This window comes from Orcinus orca, chromosome 5 (assembly GCF_937001465.1).
Source record: "Orcinus orca chromosome 5, mOrcOrc1.1, whole genome shotgun sequence".
Classification (NCBI taxonomy): Eukaryota; Metazoa; Chordata; class Mammalia; order Artiodactyla; family Delphinidae; genus Orcinus; species Orcinus orca.
In genome coordinates this window covers 68,258,673-68,276,428 of record NC_064563.1, presented here as the reverse complement: position 1 = coordinate 68,276,428, position 17,756 = coordinate 68,258,673, and the positions used below count along the sequence as shown (strand labels likewise).

Here is a 17,756-nt window from a genome sequence, read left to right as displayed (position 1 = left end):
GTGTGAAATGGACAGAAGTCACCCTGCTGGTGTGACATGCCTGAGATAGTGTCATCACCACCACTGTCACCCCATACAGACCTGCACGTCATGGAAAGAAAGAATGGTGCCTTGGCCAATGTTGGCCCTCATCACTTACCCCTCACTCCCAGCCCCTTTTCTGTGCTTTTCTACATTTTAAAAGTAAGAAGAGGTCTATTTGCTGTGCAGGAAAACAGCCCATGGTCCCCTAAAAGCAAAGGAGAAAGGGAATTAACCCTCAGTCCTGAGACCTGATCCAGCGATCAGAGCCCAGCTCCGGGGAGCTGCGGCGGTTGCCACTATACCTGCGGAGGGAGAAAGCTTTTCAGATTGAACAGCCACCAATCCCCAGCCTCCAAAAAAGGTCCCTGGGCAGGGGCAGTGATTTGAATGCTAGAGACAGTGCCTAGGGAACGGAGCGAATTTGTTGACTTTTAATTTTTTGATTTTTCTTTGACTTGGTCGAGATAGTGAGGCAGCCTAGGCCCTGGCTGAGATGTGGGTATTTGTCAAACCATTGTCCCTGTCCCCTGAGTCAGCGGGCCTTTGGCCTCTCCCTGCGGAGCCCACCACTGCTGCATCCTCTCCAAACCACTCAGCCTCTAACTCTTCCTCCCAAACCGAAGCCCTACCCGTGAGAAGTGCCCGAACTACCAAAGGGGCGCGGGCTCTCACGGAGCCCACCCGCATTCACGCGTGTGTGTGTGCGCGCGCGCGCGCGCGCGGGGGTGTGGCGCGTGTGCGCGCGCACGCGGTTGTGTGGCGGGGGGCGGGCTCTGCGCCCGCAAGCTGGGTTCAGCTCTGAGCGTGGCATCCTGACTTGCCCGCTGCGAGGGGCAGGGCGCCGCAGTGCCGTAGTAGCGGGCAGCCGAGACGCACCGCTCAGGAGCCGCGGGTACCGGAGCGGGCAGAGACCCCGGCGCTGCCTAACCCCCTCCGGGCCGCCCGAGCTCCAACCCCCTCCCCGGGAGGGCTGCGCGGGCCGCAAGACGCCCAGACGCCAGCCTCGGTCCCCTTTCAGTCTCTCGGTTCATCTTTCCTCCCAAGTAAGGGAATAAGCCCCAAGGAAGGAGCGCTCCGGAGAACCGCGCAACAAAGTGTTGCATGCTGAGGTAAGACCGTGGCCGGCGCGGTGGAGGGGGGCTCGGGCTGGGGGCGCGGATTGCAGCAACTTGGAAAAGGGGAGCAAAGCGGGAGCCGGTCCCGTGGCCAGGGGACGGAGCTGCAGACAAGGCCTCGGCGCGCCCCCCCGCCCCCGACGATGCCACCTGCCACACAGCCCCTGCCGGAGGAGATGCCCCGCTGGCAGGGTGAGGGCACGGGGAGTCGCCCGGGGTGGCGCACCGGCTTCCTCTTCGACTGGGAGGACCTTCCGAACCTTAAAGGTGTGCGGGCGGGAGGCGTCCTGGCTCCACGCAGTTTGCTGAAGCAACTGGTCAGATTTCGCCCCTTCTAGTATTCAGTTCGCGCTCCAGGGTGCACAAGGGCGGCAAAGAGCGGGGACACTTTTTCTAACGTCTGGCCGCCAAAGCGTCTGACCGTCCCGCGGGGTTCCAGGACTTTGGGGGACTCCACAAAGCCCCCGAGCTAGGGGTCGTAAAGGGAAGCTGAAGCGAACGCGGAGACCTTGACAAATAGTAGCTACGGAAGGAGAGGAGGGTCAGGGAGAGAACGTCGGGTTGACCTGTTTAGTCTCGGACTCACAAGATGTGTGTTCCTGTGTGTGCGTGCATCTAGTATCACCTGTGGGGCTTTCGAAAACTCCACCAGTGCACTCATCCTGCACATTCAGTGATTTTCTTCCTCTAGACGAGTAGGCTAGAATTTGGGGAGGGGGCTGTGGAGTTCGAAAAAGCCCTACAGGTGATTCTGATGAGCTGTCCCCATCCGTGCCATCACTGCAGCGGGAAGCACGAGACCGGAGCCAGGAGGCAGCTCCCAGGTGTGAGCGATACAGGTGCGGGACTCAGACCTTCCCGCATCCTCCCTCTTTCCCCGCGGTGAGGCAGGAGGGTCTGCAGCAGCGCGCCGTGATTTGTGGCTGCGCCGCAGTGGCGCGCAGTAGAGCTGCTAACCCGCGGGCACGCTCGCAGGCGGGCGCTGGGCGGCTGTCTCCTCCGGCTTCATTAGCATACGATGACCTCGCTGTCCGGAAGAGGGCCTGGGAGGGCCGTTTGTTCTTCTTTCATTTCGGGACTTGGGGGAACGCACCTTGGTTTGGGAGGTGTGGACCAGGGGGAGTCGCTGATGAGGGGCAGCGGTCAGGACACAGGGCTGGGAACTGCCCCTCGGGTTCGAAAGGGGGAGACGACGTCGCTATTTCGGTGCCTGGGATTTTTTGTTTAAAAAACAGCTCTCAGAGTCGCTTACTGGAGCACAGGGCATCCCTCGTTGTCAGCGAAGGGTATTAGATCATAGGGGGCAAGTGTCATCACTATTTGGACACACACACACACACACACACACACACACACACACATACAATTTACCTTTGTGCTTTATGCCCCTCTCATTCCAGGGCTGTGTCCTAACGTGGGAAGGGACTTAGTCTTCTTAAAAAGGGCTGTAATTGCCTCCTTTCTGAAGGTAAATGATACTCATGAAATACAGCGTCTGCCACTAAGCTAACTTCCCTGCTGTACCTCCCATCCAAGTCTTTTCTTTACGGATCACCCTTAACGTTTGTGAATAGCACTGTAGGCGTTATTACAAGCATTTTTCTGGGAGGGGTGTGGGAGTAGGGAGCAAGTGGATGAGTCTTTGCCACCTTACAATCTCATGTTAGTGTTTGGTTCAGATCAACCCAGACATGGGGAGAAAATGATAAACAATCAGAGCGTCTTGGAACCTAGACTTTCAGAGGTAGGAGAAACTACTGAGGACATCTGTTCCAGCTCCCCCTCAAATCTCGCAGAGCACCTACAGCAGGTAGGGGAGGATCCCGCCAACCTTGCACTCCCAGAGGTCCCAGCTGTGCTCGAGAGGCTCTGCTCAGGAAAGTACCCATAAAGCAGCAGCTCTTCCCTCTACTGCTGATCCCTAGAGGGGAGGCTGCCCCTACCGTTTTTGTTGTGGTAAAACTCTTTTCTTAAAAACAATATCTTATTGTATTGCAACACTATGATATACATTTTCAGTGTAAAGGTAATTCATGTTGAAGGTAGAAAATGTGGGACGTTGAAAAGTGTGCAAAGAATCAAACTACCCACAATTGCACACAAATCAGATTAGTGTGTAAAATATGTAAATGGCATAACATCCCACTTCTCCACACAAATAATTAGAACAGCCCTCCCTCCTAGGAGGGTACATCATTATCAGAGCCAAATTCAGCCAGCCCAGCCAATCAGTAACAGCTTCTTCACATACTGGCCATTTTTGAAGAAGTGTTTGTTTACACCAAGTATTAGAATTCCACTACCAAACCGCAGAGGGAGTTGATACCTTTTCATATGTAACAGAGTTCACCTGCCTCACTTCCCTTCCCCACCCCAGCCGCTCAAGGCTAGTGACTGTGGATCACGCAGTAAAAAATAAAGTGATACGTACCATCCAAAAAAATGTCCTCAGGTGAAAAGAATGTGGCCACAGAAGAGAAACTGAATTAGGCAATACGAAAGGGGACATTCTGTGGTAGAGAATTCTCCAGGTAATGGACTGGGTGCTCTATGTGCGTTTCTCTTTGGATGAACCTTTGTTCTGCTCAGATCGGTTGGTCTCAGAAATGCACCTGAAAGCTGTCTAGAGTTGTGCAATGTATTTCCACATGTGACTGTTAGCATTTTCACTTAATTCATTAAAATTAAATAAAATTAAGATTTCAGTTTCTCAGTCACACTAGTCACATGTCTAGCACTTAAATGCCACATATGGCTTCCGGCTGCCATATTGGAGAAGGCATGTATAGAACATTTCTATCATTGCAGAAAGTTCTACTGGACAGTGCTGGTTAGATTGTAAGCTTGGTGCAGGCAGAGGTGTGAATTTTGTCTTCCACAGTATCCCCTGCAGCCAACACATTGCCTGGCCAGAGGAGGACGAAGGGGAGGAGGAGGGACGGTGGTAGTAAATGTAGGGTAACATTAGCTATACCATTTATTGGGCACCTACTTTGTGCCCCTCACTGTGCTGTATTTTGTGCATGCATTGTCTTACTTCAGACTCAAATCACTACAAGCCTGGTGGTAACCTTATTTCACAGACAAGGAAACAGAGTCTCAGGAAGTTTAAGTAAGTGGTTGTAAAGCTAGTAGTAGAGAGGCTGAGTTTTAACTCAGGCCCTTATGGTTTCAAAGCCTATTTTCCCAGGGCTTTTGCTTTGCCACCTCAGTAAATATCACGTGTAATAATGTGAATTGTCATCATCTTAGCTTCCCAGGAAGTCAGAGAAGGGGTTCTCTTGAAGGCTTCCCAAGGGAAATATTGGTATTATTTGCAATGTTAATAGCATTTCAAGAGTGTAAAATTTTGCTTGGGGGCTCAAGAGGTTTTGTCCTTGGATGGGTGTGACGTCAGGAGAAAGGAACCCACCCATAGTGTGGTCTGACCAGAGGGCCAAAACCTAGGAGAGCGGGCCAGCCAACCACCCCCCCACCCCCACCCCCGTGCTTCTCCACAGGGAGGCTGATCGTCAGCCCGGGAGAGAAGTACTGGCTTGGTTAGGATCTCACCACCAACTATGGACATAACCTGGCTCCTGACTCCCTGGCAAGTGCCCTTCCCACTGCACCATCCTGCCCCATAGGCCACTGGCTCCAGTGTTGTCCTATCATTATCACTGTTGCCCCGTTTTCCCCTAATTTCTTTATTCTTAATGAATAAAACACAGCATTTCAAGGGATGCTTAATCAGCACCAAGTACAGTGAGTTTGTCACTTCCTTTTTTCTACATCTCATGTTTCTCTTAAAACCCTGTCAGGTTGAAGTAGCTGTCTATACAAGTAACATCTGTTGAGTTTAGTATCGGCTGAAAAAACCCAGCTGTCTTTTAAACTTACTCTTGAACTGTATCCCCTGCCTGCCACCCCCTTCCCCTCCCATGCTTGTACAGATGCTACCTGGGACTCAAATACAGAGCCCTTGCATTTATTCCCAGTTTTATCTTGTTTAATTCAGTCTGTCTTGCCAGCTTGCCCAGATATTTCTGGCTTTGATTCTGCTATCCAGCATATATACTGTCCCTTCCAGCTGGCTTCCTGTTGTCCCCAAACCTGATGACCTCTTCAACTAAGTCATCAATAAAAAATGATGAATATTACAGCATTCTGAGACATTGCACTATATGCTCCTGAAAGACAATGTTAATTCAATAAGTAAATAGCACTTTTTAAGAAAATTTATTTAACTTCTTGTACTATCACTAAATCCATAATTCTTCATCTTTTTCAAAAGATTATCAGAGGAATCATATCAAAAGTTTTGATAAAGTCCAGATACTCTTTATCCCTGGTATTTCCCTGATCTCCCTGCCTAATAATGTTGTCAAAGAAGCAATTTTGTTACTTTGACATAAACTACTAGCAGTTAACCCACTTTGATTTCTCAGGATCACAACTTCACTCCTAAAAGCTCATTCCACATCCTGTTCTGCAGTGTTTCCTGGGATTAACATCAACACCTCAAGTTAAGACATTTTTATAAGTTATTTTTCCCATTTTAAAAAAGTAAAATTGTCTTTGCCATGAGGGTGATGGTGATAGTGATGATCGTGATGATGATGATGATGGTGGTGGTAGTGGTGACAGTAGTGGTGGTGGGTGGTGATGGTAGTTCATGATAATGATGATGGTGGTGGTGGTGGTGGTAACAATGGTGATGGTAGTAGTGGCTTTCTTATTCTATGATTCTGAACAGATTAAGGAGAGTGGTTCAGTGATCTCAATTGCATGATGTCTTGGCATCCTGGAATATATTCAGTAAGGCCAAAAGATTGTATGAATTTGAGGCAGATCTAAGAGTCTCTAGCGTCACGGAAAAATGAGATCAGAGAAGGAGCCAAGGAAGCAATGGGTCCCAGGCCTTCCTATTCAAAATGAGGAATCCTGCATCTAAAGGGGAAGGGCCCTGCATGGGCTCACACCTCCAGGACAGACCAAGGTCTCACCATTCTTCCCCAGTGCTTTGTCCAGGGCATACTCCTTCTTTCCATCTCTGATTCTGAAGAAGCCTAATGCTTTGTTTCCTGCAGAAATGTTCTTTTATTCTCTTGGAATTAACCTCTTAATCATTGATGGTTTTCATTGATGTCTCAGTGAAAATTAAAGATTCTTTCCTGGTATCATGATTTAAAAGGAGAAAGGAGAAGCAAGCTTATTTTCCAACTGGGAAATGGGTGGAACTGGGTAGAACAGAGACAGAAACAGATAATCATGCAGCATTACCTTTAGATGAGAGTCAGAGGAGGGTCACCTCCCCAGGCTGGGAAGGTATTGGACCAAGAAAGTCAGGTAATACTCTCTGGAGTAGATGGGCTTCAGCTGAAATCCAAAGGCTGGCTAAAGGTTAAGTGAAGATACGAGTATAGGTAATACATTCTAGTTAGAGGGAACAGTGTAAAGCAAGGCTCAGAGGCAGCTCTTGTCTCCAGTGTTGCTGGAGCAAAAACTGTGCATTGACAGATGATGGGAGATGAGTCTAGAGATGTGGACAGGAGAGTCTTGTCTCCCAAGTTAAAGAGTGTGGATCGTTTCTCATAGACAGTGAGGGGCCACCAAGAAATGTTAGGTGGGAACTGACATCAGATTTTAACATTAGAGCAGCCCCTCTAGCTGCAGTGTTGGGTGGGTAGAAGACAGGAAGCAGGGCTGCCCATTGGGAGGCTTTTTTTGGAAGTTAGGAACTATGAGGCCTGGACAGGCTAGTACGGATGGAGGAAGGGACAGAATCAGGAAAGAACTGGTAATTAGGTGAATATGAAGGTAGTGAGGAGGGCAGAGGAACCTAGCAATTCCCAGGCTTCTACCTTGTGTATCTGGGAGGATAGTGGTTCCATCCACCAAGAGGATCAAGGAGCAGGAGTGAGGTTATTGATGAGTTCAGTTTGGGGCCTGCTAAATTTGCAATGTTGGTGAGAGATGCAGATGGAGAGGTAGTTGATAGATGAGCTATGTGGCTAGAGACCCAACACTGGGGAGGCATGAGTCTAAGTGGTAGGTGAAACCACAGAGCCAACGAGATCATAGGAGAGTCAATTTTCATTTATCTTGATACATGTACTGCCAGTATGTGAAAGATCCGTATCAAGGAGATTCATGCCTTTTTAACAAAGGGAGGAGACTTTTCACAGCATTTAGAGTCTGGGCTTGACAGGCAAGCTGTGCCAATAGCCATCTGCTGACCCAGCTAGACCAGTGCCCACTTCTGTCAGGTGAGTGGTCAAGCATGGGGGTCTTTACAGAAACTCTTGTATTCCTCTTCCATATTAGAGCCTCACAGATTTGTCAACATGGTCCTTTTCTCTAGACCAGTGGTTCTCAATGCTGGTTAAACATTAAAATCATCTGGGGAGCTTTGCAAAAATACCAGTTGTGGGTCCCAATCCAGGAGATGCTAATTTAATTGTTCTGGGGTTAGGGCCTGGGCCTGAATATTTTTTTTTAAAGGGCCCCAAGTGACACCAGTGTTCAGCAGAGTTAAGAACCATTGCTGAACAAGAAGTTCCCTCAGTGATTTATCAAATTACAGGGTTTTTAATTCTTAACCTCCTCTGGAAAATCTCCTATGACTCCGTTACAATTTCTCTAAAAATCACTTTAACATGTCAGAACCTACACTGGACGCTGCACTCCATCCATGGTCTTGGGCATACTGTCCCTGTCTTTGCATTCAACACGTATTTCTCCCTCGTGCCTGCAAGGCTCATGGGAAACTTTGTCAAATATCCTGTGCTTAAAACCTCTGTCTACCACATTCTCTGAGTTACATAACTAATAGACTTGTCAAAAAGACTTAGGAATCACCTGCTATGACTTCTGAGTGAAACTTGGTTAGTTCCGAAGTATCCTTGCTTTCTCTTCTAAGTGCTCACAAGGCAGCACTCAACCCAGCAGTTCTTGAATGAATTTTCATTTACATTCCAATTACCTGGAGACTTTCCCCTCAGAGATTCTGATTTTGAAGTGTGGGGTAGGAGCCCAGAATTTCACTGGGCATTTCTAAGTTAAGGTGGCAGGGACTGCAAAGAGTGGGAGAAGATATTTGCAAATCACATATCTGAAAGGGGATTGATAGTCAGAATATATAGAGAATTCCCCAAACTCAACAACAATAAAACAAACAATCCAATTCAAAAATGGGCAAAGGATTTAAAAAACATTTCTCCAAAGAAGATGTACAAATGGCCGGTAAGCACATGAAAAGATAATCAGTATCACTAATCATTAAGAAAAGGCAAATCAAAGTCATAATGAGATAACACTTCATATCCATTAGCATATCTATTATCAAAAAACCCCACAAAAAACAGAAAATAACAAATGTTACTGAGGCTATAGAGAAATTGAAACCCTTGTGTATTGTTGGTGTGATTGTAAAATGGTGCAACCACTATGGAAAACAGTATCTCAGTTCCTCAAAAAATTAAAAATAGAATATCATATGATCTAGCAATTCCACTTCTGGTTATATACTCAAAAGAATTGAAAGCAAGTATATGAAAAGATACTTGCGTACCCATGATCACAGCAGCATCATTCACAATAGACAAAAGGTGGAAGTAACCCGGGTGTCCATTGATGAATAGACAGATAAACAAAATGTGACATATGCATAAAACGAAATATTATTCAGCCTTAAAACAGAAGGAAGTTCTGACACATGCTACAACATGGATGAACCTTGAAGACATTACGCTAAGTGAAATCAGCCAAGCACAAAAGGACAAATACCGTGATTCCATTCATATGAGGTATTTAGAACAGTCACATTCATAAAGACAGAAAGTAGAATGTTAGTTGCTAGGGGCTGGGGGTGGGAAGGGAAGAATGGGGTGTTATCATTTCGTCGTACAGAGTTTCAGTTTTGCAACATGAAAAACGTTCTGTGGATAGATGGTGGTGATGGTAGCACAACAACGTGAATATACTTAATGCCACTGAACTGTAAACTTAAAAATGGTTAATTTTATGTTATGTATGTTTTACCACCATTTATAAAAGTAAATATATATATATTTTTTAAGTGGCAGGGACTGTAGGAGTGCTAGACAGGTAGGTGATGGAAAACAAATCTCAATCACGTAACTGCCGCCTCGGACAGGTCTTGGCCAGCACACATGGTGATGGGCCGTGGGACTCACTTTCAATCAACACATGGTGGAAGTTTATGAAAACAGTATTTAGTAGTTCAAAAGAAAGGAGATATATAAGAATGCAAAACTAATGTCTCCCTATAAAATAGGCACTAAAATAAAAGAGAGAAACCTTTAAACAAAATCTCCAAGCTGTATATACAGAGATTTAAGAGGATATAGCAGGAACTATCAAAAGGGAGCAATGTGAGATTAGGGAAATTGACCTCTTTTAAAATGAAAAATATTGTGCAGAATTCAAATCATACAATGGGAGCATGAACATTAGAACAATGCAGAAAACCAACGATGAATGTAAATTCTCATAGTACTGATAGAAAATACATAAAGAAATGAAATAATGAGTGAAAAAATGGAGGCTAGAATTCAACACATTAAATATAAAAATGCAGAATTTTTCAGGAGAAAGGGAAATGGAAGATAAGTTATAATAAAAAATATAGAAAAATATTTTCCTGATTTCATTTCAAAATAGTTCATTGTTTACCAGAGAAAATTAAAGCTATATTCTGATGAAAGTTAATTGTTTATATGAATAAAATCTATTGTTATACTATCAGAAAAAAATATTATATTAAAAAAAAACAAGCATGTGCCAGACATTCTGTAACACTAAATGTCAGAAGAAAGTTGATGTATGGCTGTCAGATTTTGTGGTAATAAAATTACGACCCGGAATTCTGTATTCAGTAATTTGTGAAGAAAAAGAAAAGATAATTTCAGACAAAAAAAAAGTACCCAGACAGTAGACCACTAAAATCCTTAACCGAAAAAAAGTATTTACTCCAAATACTCTGATCAACAAGAAAATTAATGAACATTAAAGTTTGAGAATGGAGAAGATGAGATATAGAAGGTATGAGGTGAAAAATGAAACCAGTCAAACACTGACTTAATGTTTAATTGTTGTTAATATGGTTACGAAACAATGCAACTCTCAAAAATCATTCTTAATAAAAAAAATACATAAGAAATTTAATAATAATATCTGGGTCTAAAAACTCAGATTACTGCAGAAAAAAAAAAACCAACCAAAAACCCTTAGAGGGCTAACTTCCTCATTTAGTATCATGGGCAACATGAATATTGTTTCATTGTTGACATAGATGGAAAAATATAAGTTAAAAAAATTTTTTAAATAAGAGAGTAGATGAATATAAACTAGAAGTGCCGTGTTTAACTTCAAAATTAGGAGGAAGATTTGGCACATTAGCACCAAGGTTAAAAATTAATACAGCATATAGCAAGGAAATATTAAAAAAAAGTATAAAATAAGATGATAGAAGTGAGGTCAAATATATTATTACATTAAGTACGAATGGTTTAATCATTTTTATTAAAAGATGAAGAAACATGGATTGGGCAAAAACTGATTCTAAATATATGCTCTTTTAAACAAAATGGGACAGAAAAGAGGAAGAAAAAGAGTATAGATATACCAGGAAAATGTAAACCAAAGAAAGAAGGGAGAGCAGTATTAGACACAGTAGAATTTAATGAAGGAAACATTGAGCAATGCATTAAATGTGGCTAAAAGATATAATCCATTAGAAGACATACCATCTGTGAATATTTTTATCCTGAATAACATAAAAATATCAAAATATATAAAATAAACTGGTCAAAAACACAATCACAGAGGGAGACAACATATTTCTATCCATCTTCAACATGCTGAGTGACAAAAACAAATGAATATGTAAAGAATTTTAAGGATATAAGAAACTTGATGTAATGGACATATACTTCACATTCAAGAATGAACATTATCTATTTAAATGTTTATGCAATATTGGGAAATTTTGGTGACATTGTAAAGAAAATTGTGATACATTCCAAAAAGTAGAACTTGTTCTATCAATAAGAGGAAAATAAAACTAGAGTTACTGTAGGATAATATATTCTGGGAACTTGATGTTGCCTGGGATCTGTGCACATCCACCTGCCACTATTAATTCAACATTCAGGGAGAACAAGACCCAAGACCTGTTATTTGACAAGCACCAAGTCTGTAGAATGCTTCCTTTTTTAAGAAAGAATAAATGTTTTAACAGAGAGGAACTAAGGAAAGTGCAAGACAAGAGAATAGCATACAGAATTAAAATGAATGAGCTCCTCCAGCTGGACCTAAAAGAACATTTTAGGAGACTGGAATCATCTTAAGAGGGCAAGAAGCCATGGCCTTTACAAATCAGAAGAGAACAAGAAAAAGCTGAGGTGATAATGAAGTATGGTATGCAAAGACATGAATGAGGTATGGAAGGATGGCAAGGAAACTAAAACCCAGCTACAGAATTAAAGTCTATTAGGTGGAACTAATGAGCAGAGTTTAATCTATAGAAAATCAAATCAAGTATGCAGAGGAAGTAATGTTATAAACAATAGGCAATCAGTACTGAAGCCAATTTAAAAAGAGATGTCTAAATAATTATTGTAAATCCAGTTTTTAAATTGTATGCAAAAGTAAAATATATTCAAAGAGAAGATATGTATTGCTACACAAAATTTTGAAACAACAAATTTAGATTTAAAACCCCAGATAACATTTTTAAAATCCTGAAAAAGCTGGTGTTTCTCTGGAGAATATAGGACAGGATGGGACAATGTAAATAAAAGGTTCTGAATTCCTTGGTTCAACTGTGAGAGATTCATTTTATTCTTGACATTTAAAATTTAGAAAATAATAGTTATCAGGACTTCCCTGGCAGTCCAGTGACTAAGACTCCACGCTTCCACTGCAAAGGGCGTGGGTTCAATTCCCGGTCGGGGAACTAAGATCCCACATGCTGCGCTGCGTGACACGGACAAAAAAAAAGAAAAAAAAAGAAAGTTATAGAATTCTTTTCCCCACTATTCTATCTTCCAAACCAAGGGGTCTAAGAAAACATACTTCATATGACAAAGGACGAAAAATAAAGGAGATGGCAAGGAAACATTAAAAAGAATTAAAAGGAGCATGAAAATGATGAGATCAAATACTTCATTGATAACAACTAACATAATTTTTAAGAGGTCTTCATATTGGGTCCAAAACTAAAATTCAACCATATATTGTTTACCATAGTCATCCCTAAAACAGAACAGTGTACAAAGATTAAAAGAAAATGCTGACTACCAAATGTAAAATAGCTAGTGAGAAGCAGCTGCATCGCACAGGGAGATCAGTTCTGTGCTTTGTGGCCACCTCGAGGGGTGGGATAAGGAGGATGGGAGGGAGACGCAAGAGGGAGAGGATATGGGGATATATGTATACATATAGCTGATTCACTTTCTTATACAGCAGAAACTAACACAACATTGTAAAGCCATTATACTCCAATAAAGATGTTAAAAAAAAAATGCTGAGAAAAGGTATAGCAAGCAGATGCAACAAACACTAAAGCAAAAGTCATGATATTAATGTAAGACTAAATGCAACTCAAGACAAATACTTTATGTTTTTCAGGATATTTATTTATTTTTAATTGAAGTACAGTTGAATTACAGTGTTGTGTTAATTATTGCCTTACAGCAAAGTAACTTAGTTGTACATATGTGTACATTCTTTTTCATATTCTTTTCCATTATGGTTTATCACAGGATATTGAATATAGTTCCCTGTGTTATACAGTAGGACCTTGTTGTTTATCCATTCTATATATACCAGTTTGTATCTACTAACCCCAAACTCCCAATCCTTCCCTCTCCCATCCCCCTTCCCCCTCGGCAACCACCAGTCTATTCTCTATGTCTGTGATTCTGTTTCTGTTTCATGGATAGGTTCATATTTTCGATTCCACATATAAGTGATATCGTATGGTATTTGTCTTTCTTTTTCTGACTTACTTCACTTAGTATGATAATCTCTAGTTGCATCCATGTTGCTGCAAATGGCATTATTTCATTATTTTTTATGGCTGTGCAGTATTCCATTGTATATATGTACCACAACTTCTTTATCCATTCATCTGTTGATGGACATTTAGGTTGTTTCCGTGTCTTGGCTATTGTGAATAGTGCTGCTATAAACGTAGGGGTGCGTGTATCTTTTTGAATTATAGTTTTGTCTGGATATATGCCCAGGAGTGGGATTGCTGGCTCATATGGTAATTCTATTTTTATTTTTCTGAGGAACCTCCATACTGTTTTCCACAGTGGCTGTGCCAACTTACATTCCCACCAACAGTGTAGGAGGGTTCCCTTTTCTCCACACCCTCTCTAGCAAGGACAAATTCTTTAAGACAATTAGGGTGGTTTTATATAACTGAATAGTCCAATTCACAGTGAAGATACACTGATACATAGAAATATATGCATCAATAAATGTTGATAGATGCAAAATTAATGTTGCATTCAAAGCACAACCATGGTAAAATATTTCAAAATGCCACTCTAGGGCTTTCCTATATCAAGTAAAGAAAAAAAATAGAGGAATTATGTAATATTATGAATATGATTTTTTAAAAATACATGCTGTGTAGTACCCACAATACAGAGAATGAAATTTCTTTTCCAGGGCTCATAGAACATTTACAAAAATAAACTCTGTATTAGGTTACAAATAAAATCTCTGCAAGTTCCTTAAAACAGAAATAATAAAGGTCACAGTCTCTAACCATTAGAAATGAATAATAATAAATAACAACATGGGGGACAAGCAATAAATTATGGTCCGTTTGTATAATAAAGTACTATGTAGCCATGGAAAACAATATGTAGAAGGATGTTTAGTAACACCAAATAATGGTCACCATAAACAAATAAGTGAAAAAAGTCAGAAAGAGGTTAAAAGAGTTTAAAAAAAAAGTGTATGCATACATACATAGGGAAATTCCAGAAATAATTTATGGCAACATGTTAATTGTGGTTATAATTAGTAGTGAGGTTACATGTGATTTTTATTCTAAAATCATTAAAATATGATTTGGACTCTTGGCCAAGATTAATATTATGCTCACACTGTTTATGGTTTGTAGAATCCATATTCTACAATATTGTTTTGATAATGAAGATTAGTTTGCTTGTTTCTAGTCCTTTGGCTTTTTGTTGTTGCTGTTGTTGTTCTCCAAAATTCTTCAAAGATCAAATAACAGTGGTTAAAGAGCCTGGTCATCCTGGTCCCAAGCGGTAGACCAAGCTATCCTTTGCTCTACTTGCTCTAGAATGGAGCAGCCCACTCCTCAAACTTCCCTCAAACATTGTTTGGTCAGTAGTGTTTTGGGTTAGTTAGTTTGTTTCTTTGGTCACTTAATGTTTTCAGATCATTCTGAGCTATTTTTTTCATGATGTACTTCATGTAAGTTTGTACCATCTTCCTGTATATTGCTTGATTGTGTGCCTTCCCTCTTATCTCTAAACGTCCTTTTCAGTTATGAACCTGTGGGTTAGTCCTGCAGGCACTTGTTTTTTTTTTAAAGAACCATTCCTTTTCCCTCTTGTGTCTGCCTAAGTTTAAAGGTCCTGGCTGTTTATTACAGCCTGGCTTCTCCCTGACAATAATGACCTCTGAGCTGGAGTAGCTTCTTTCTCCTAAGATGTCTCTTATGCTGGCTTCACCCTTCTGCAAGCAGGGTCTTTCTGTTGGTCAGAGTAAGGTCCAGAGGAGTTCATCCAGTTAGACTTCTTTACTCCATTTCAACAAGGGAAATAGAAACACTTGTCTGATGCTCTTTTAGCCAAATGAGGCTTTCAGCAAACGTTTAGCCAGCATGAGTTCCCTTTCACTGTTCCAACTTCCTTCATGCCAGAAGAGTAGGGGCTAGGAATGCACCCTTCATTTCCTCCTTGTGGTCAAGAGGCTGGTAGAACATGCTCACGATGATATCATACCGTTCCTCACCCTTTTCTGCTCACTCATAAGATATTTTAGGTGCTCTATCTTTAGGGTCATGAATATCCATCATAAACCAATTTTTGGTCCAAAGCCATGTTGCCATATAGACATGCCAGTCCTTAAATACAGTTTTTAGTACTCTTTGTAATAATGTGTACATGTGTGTATATTTGTGCGTGTCACCAGGCACCTCCCCTCTCCTGTTTGTTTTACCAGCAGTTCTGCACTTTAGACTGATTTGTAGTGTTATTACAGCTCTTTGATCATTTGCTCATCAGTCTCTAGGCTAATACATGCCCCCCCACCCCATGCTCATGAGATGCAAGCATTTCATTACTAGATATGAACTCCCCCTTTCGGCATACGGTGAATCATGACCCAGAAAACTACATCCAGTATTGACACTGTTTGCTTCCGTTTAATCTCAGAATCCCAACTGTCAGCAGGAAGAATGGATGACAACATCATCCCTATTCCCAAGTTTTTCACTGTCTTGCCGAAAACTAGTGGGGCATCAGGTCAGACTAGATGATAAAGGACCTTGAATGCTTGGAAAAGGAATTGGACACAAAGTGATAGTCAGAAGTAATTCTTAGTTCTTGAGAAGGGAAATAATTGAAACTAGTGGTTTTCCTAGAGTAAAGTATTCATATGCAGAGCAGACTGAAATGGAATGAGACAATTCTGAAGACTAGAGGCAGATGCTGGGGCCAGTGAGCAGGCTGTTACTCAGAAATTGGAGGTGCTGTCACAAGGAATGAAATGAAGGGACAGAGCTGATAGATAATACAAAACAAACTTGGTAAGTTGGTTTCTGGTTTGGTATTGAAATTTTGGGAGGAGGAAGGAGGCTGAAAGTAAATAACACCAATTATCAACCCGCTGAATGTGGAGAATGACATTTACATTGAAAAAGATAGGCAAATCTGTGTTATTCAGTTTTTGAGGTGGAGCTGGGAGGAAGATAAGTTTGAGAGTAGATCTATTTATATATTTAAAAGTCACACCTTATAAATGGTTGGAGGACTGTGTAAATGCATGTGATTCCATCAGCAACAGGATGCCTTTCTGACCAAACTAAATTCATTATATGATTTCACACTCCAATCAAAATAGAGTTAGTCAATCAAATCAAATTACTTTTCTCTTTCTACTGTTTCTTCTTTAGTTGGGGCTGCTTTCTGTTGGCCATTTTTGTCTAGTTCAAAGTGATTCACCCAGGGAGGCCCGTCCCTCCAATTGGACTGTAATTTATTAAATACGTTCATCCAAATGACTAACTCTGTGCTCATCTCCCAAACCCTCCAGTGTCCTAATCTAGCTCATGCACCCAGCCACTCCTAACCACTGCAGGCAGATGTTGCCACAGAGTTCCCATGTCATAGTTTTTTTCGATTTATTCGTTAATTTCTTCTGCGGGGGAAAGTGAAAATTTATACCATTTCATCTTTTATAGCTGGTTCTGAAAAGCATCATCGTTCCCTTCCATCCTCTTCCTTAAATTGAGATCTAAGATTTTTCATCCTGAAATTCATATCTTTTCTCATCAAACTCATTTCTCCATTATATGAGGCCATGCAAGGTATCAGGGGATCTTGGCACATTTACTTGTATCTGATAAAAAAGAAGGGAAGGCAGTGGGCATCCATGGAGTCCTATGGCACTGTGCTAAGAAATCTGTATTCATTATGTTCAATGCTGTTCTGCAAGGTGACACCACTATTCCCATTTTCCAGCTGAGGAAACTTGGACTCAGAGAGATGAAGTAAGCATAAGTAATGTGCTCAAGGCCACAAATTTAGGAAATGCAGACCCAGGTTTGTTGAACTCCTGGGTTATACTCTTTTCTATTTTCTGACAGATCTATATTTCTAGGTATAGAATACTGTTGGTATGTTGTTCTCCACATCAGAAACCAGTGGTGCAGAGGAACAGTCCAGAAGTGCTTTACGCCTCACAGGCCCTGGCGTATAGGTCTCCTGACACTCCCAACCCATACACACTCTTGAGTGAACAAGGCTCATGGGTTTGGAAGAGATTTGGGGGAAATGAAATGGCATACTCCTAATTATTTTGAACTAAGGAATCCATTAGCTATAATTTTTACTGAAATTGAAAATACAAGAAATAATCTTATAGCATGAAGAAACTCCTTTAAATTAGACCCAATTGAGGAGTTTTGAGGTTTTGATTTCAGCGGTTCCTCCCTGCAGTGCCAACATGTCAGGTACACTTAGTAAACCCGAGTCTTTTCTCTTCTCTGCCTTTTCACATTAGCCGTGTGAGCACCATTGCGAGCTGAGCTCTCCTGTCTCTGAGCTGCACAGTGCCAGTGCTTTCTCAAAAGTCTTCCCATTTCATCTAGGCTTTCAAAAGGAGTGCTGTAAAGTTGATTATCTTATTCTCCTATCATTTAATAAAACCTCTTGCGTTTATAGTGATGCCCCCATTTTTATTCCTAATATTGGTGGTTCCTCCTCTTCTTCCCCCTCTTCCTCTCTCTCTCTCTCCCAAAGAATTGTCTATTTTATTGATTTTTGTCAACAACAGCAAAAAGAGCTTTTGATTTTACTTACTGTCCAGTTGTTTTGTTTTGTTGTGGGTTCTAGCCTTCAT

The 17,756-nt window shown here is 41.6% G+C and overlaps 1 protein-coding gene and 1 long non-coding RNA gene across 7 annotated transcripts in view; one reads left to right on the top strand and one right to left on the bottom strand.

Annotated features, from left to right (window-relative positions):
- LOC125964498 (uncharacterized) overlaps window positions 1–17,756 on the bottom strand; it is a 168,563-nt gene that overhangs the window by 98,936 nt on the left and 51,871 nt on the right. The window lies entirely within an intron of this gene.
- DGKG (diacylglycerol kinase gamma) overlaps window positions 778–17,756 on the top strand; it is a 210,180-nt gene continuing 193,201 nt past the window's right edge. For all 6 annotated transcript variants that reach the window (XR_004476058.2, XM_033403218.2, XM_049710225.1 and 3 more), the window contains exon 1: window positions 778–1,133. The gene's annotated coding sequence lies outside the window, so the exon portion shown is untranslated. The remainder of the gene's footprint in view (window positions 1,134–17,756) is intronic.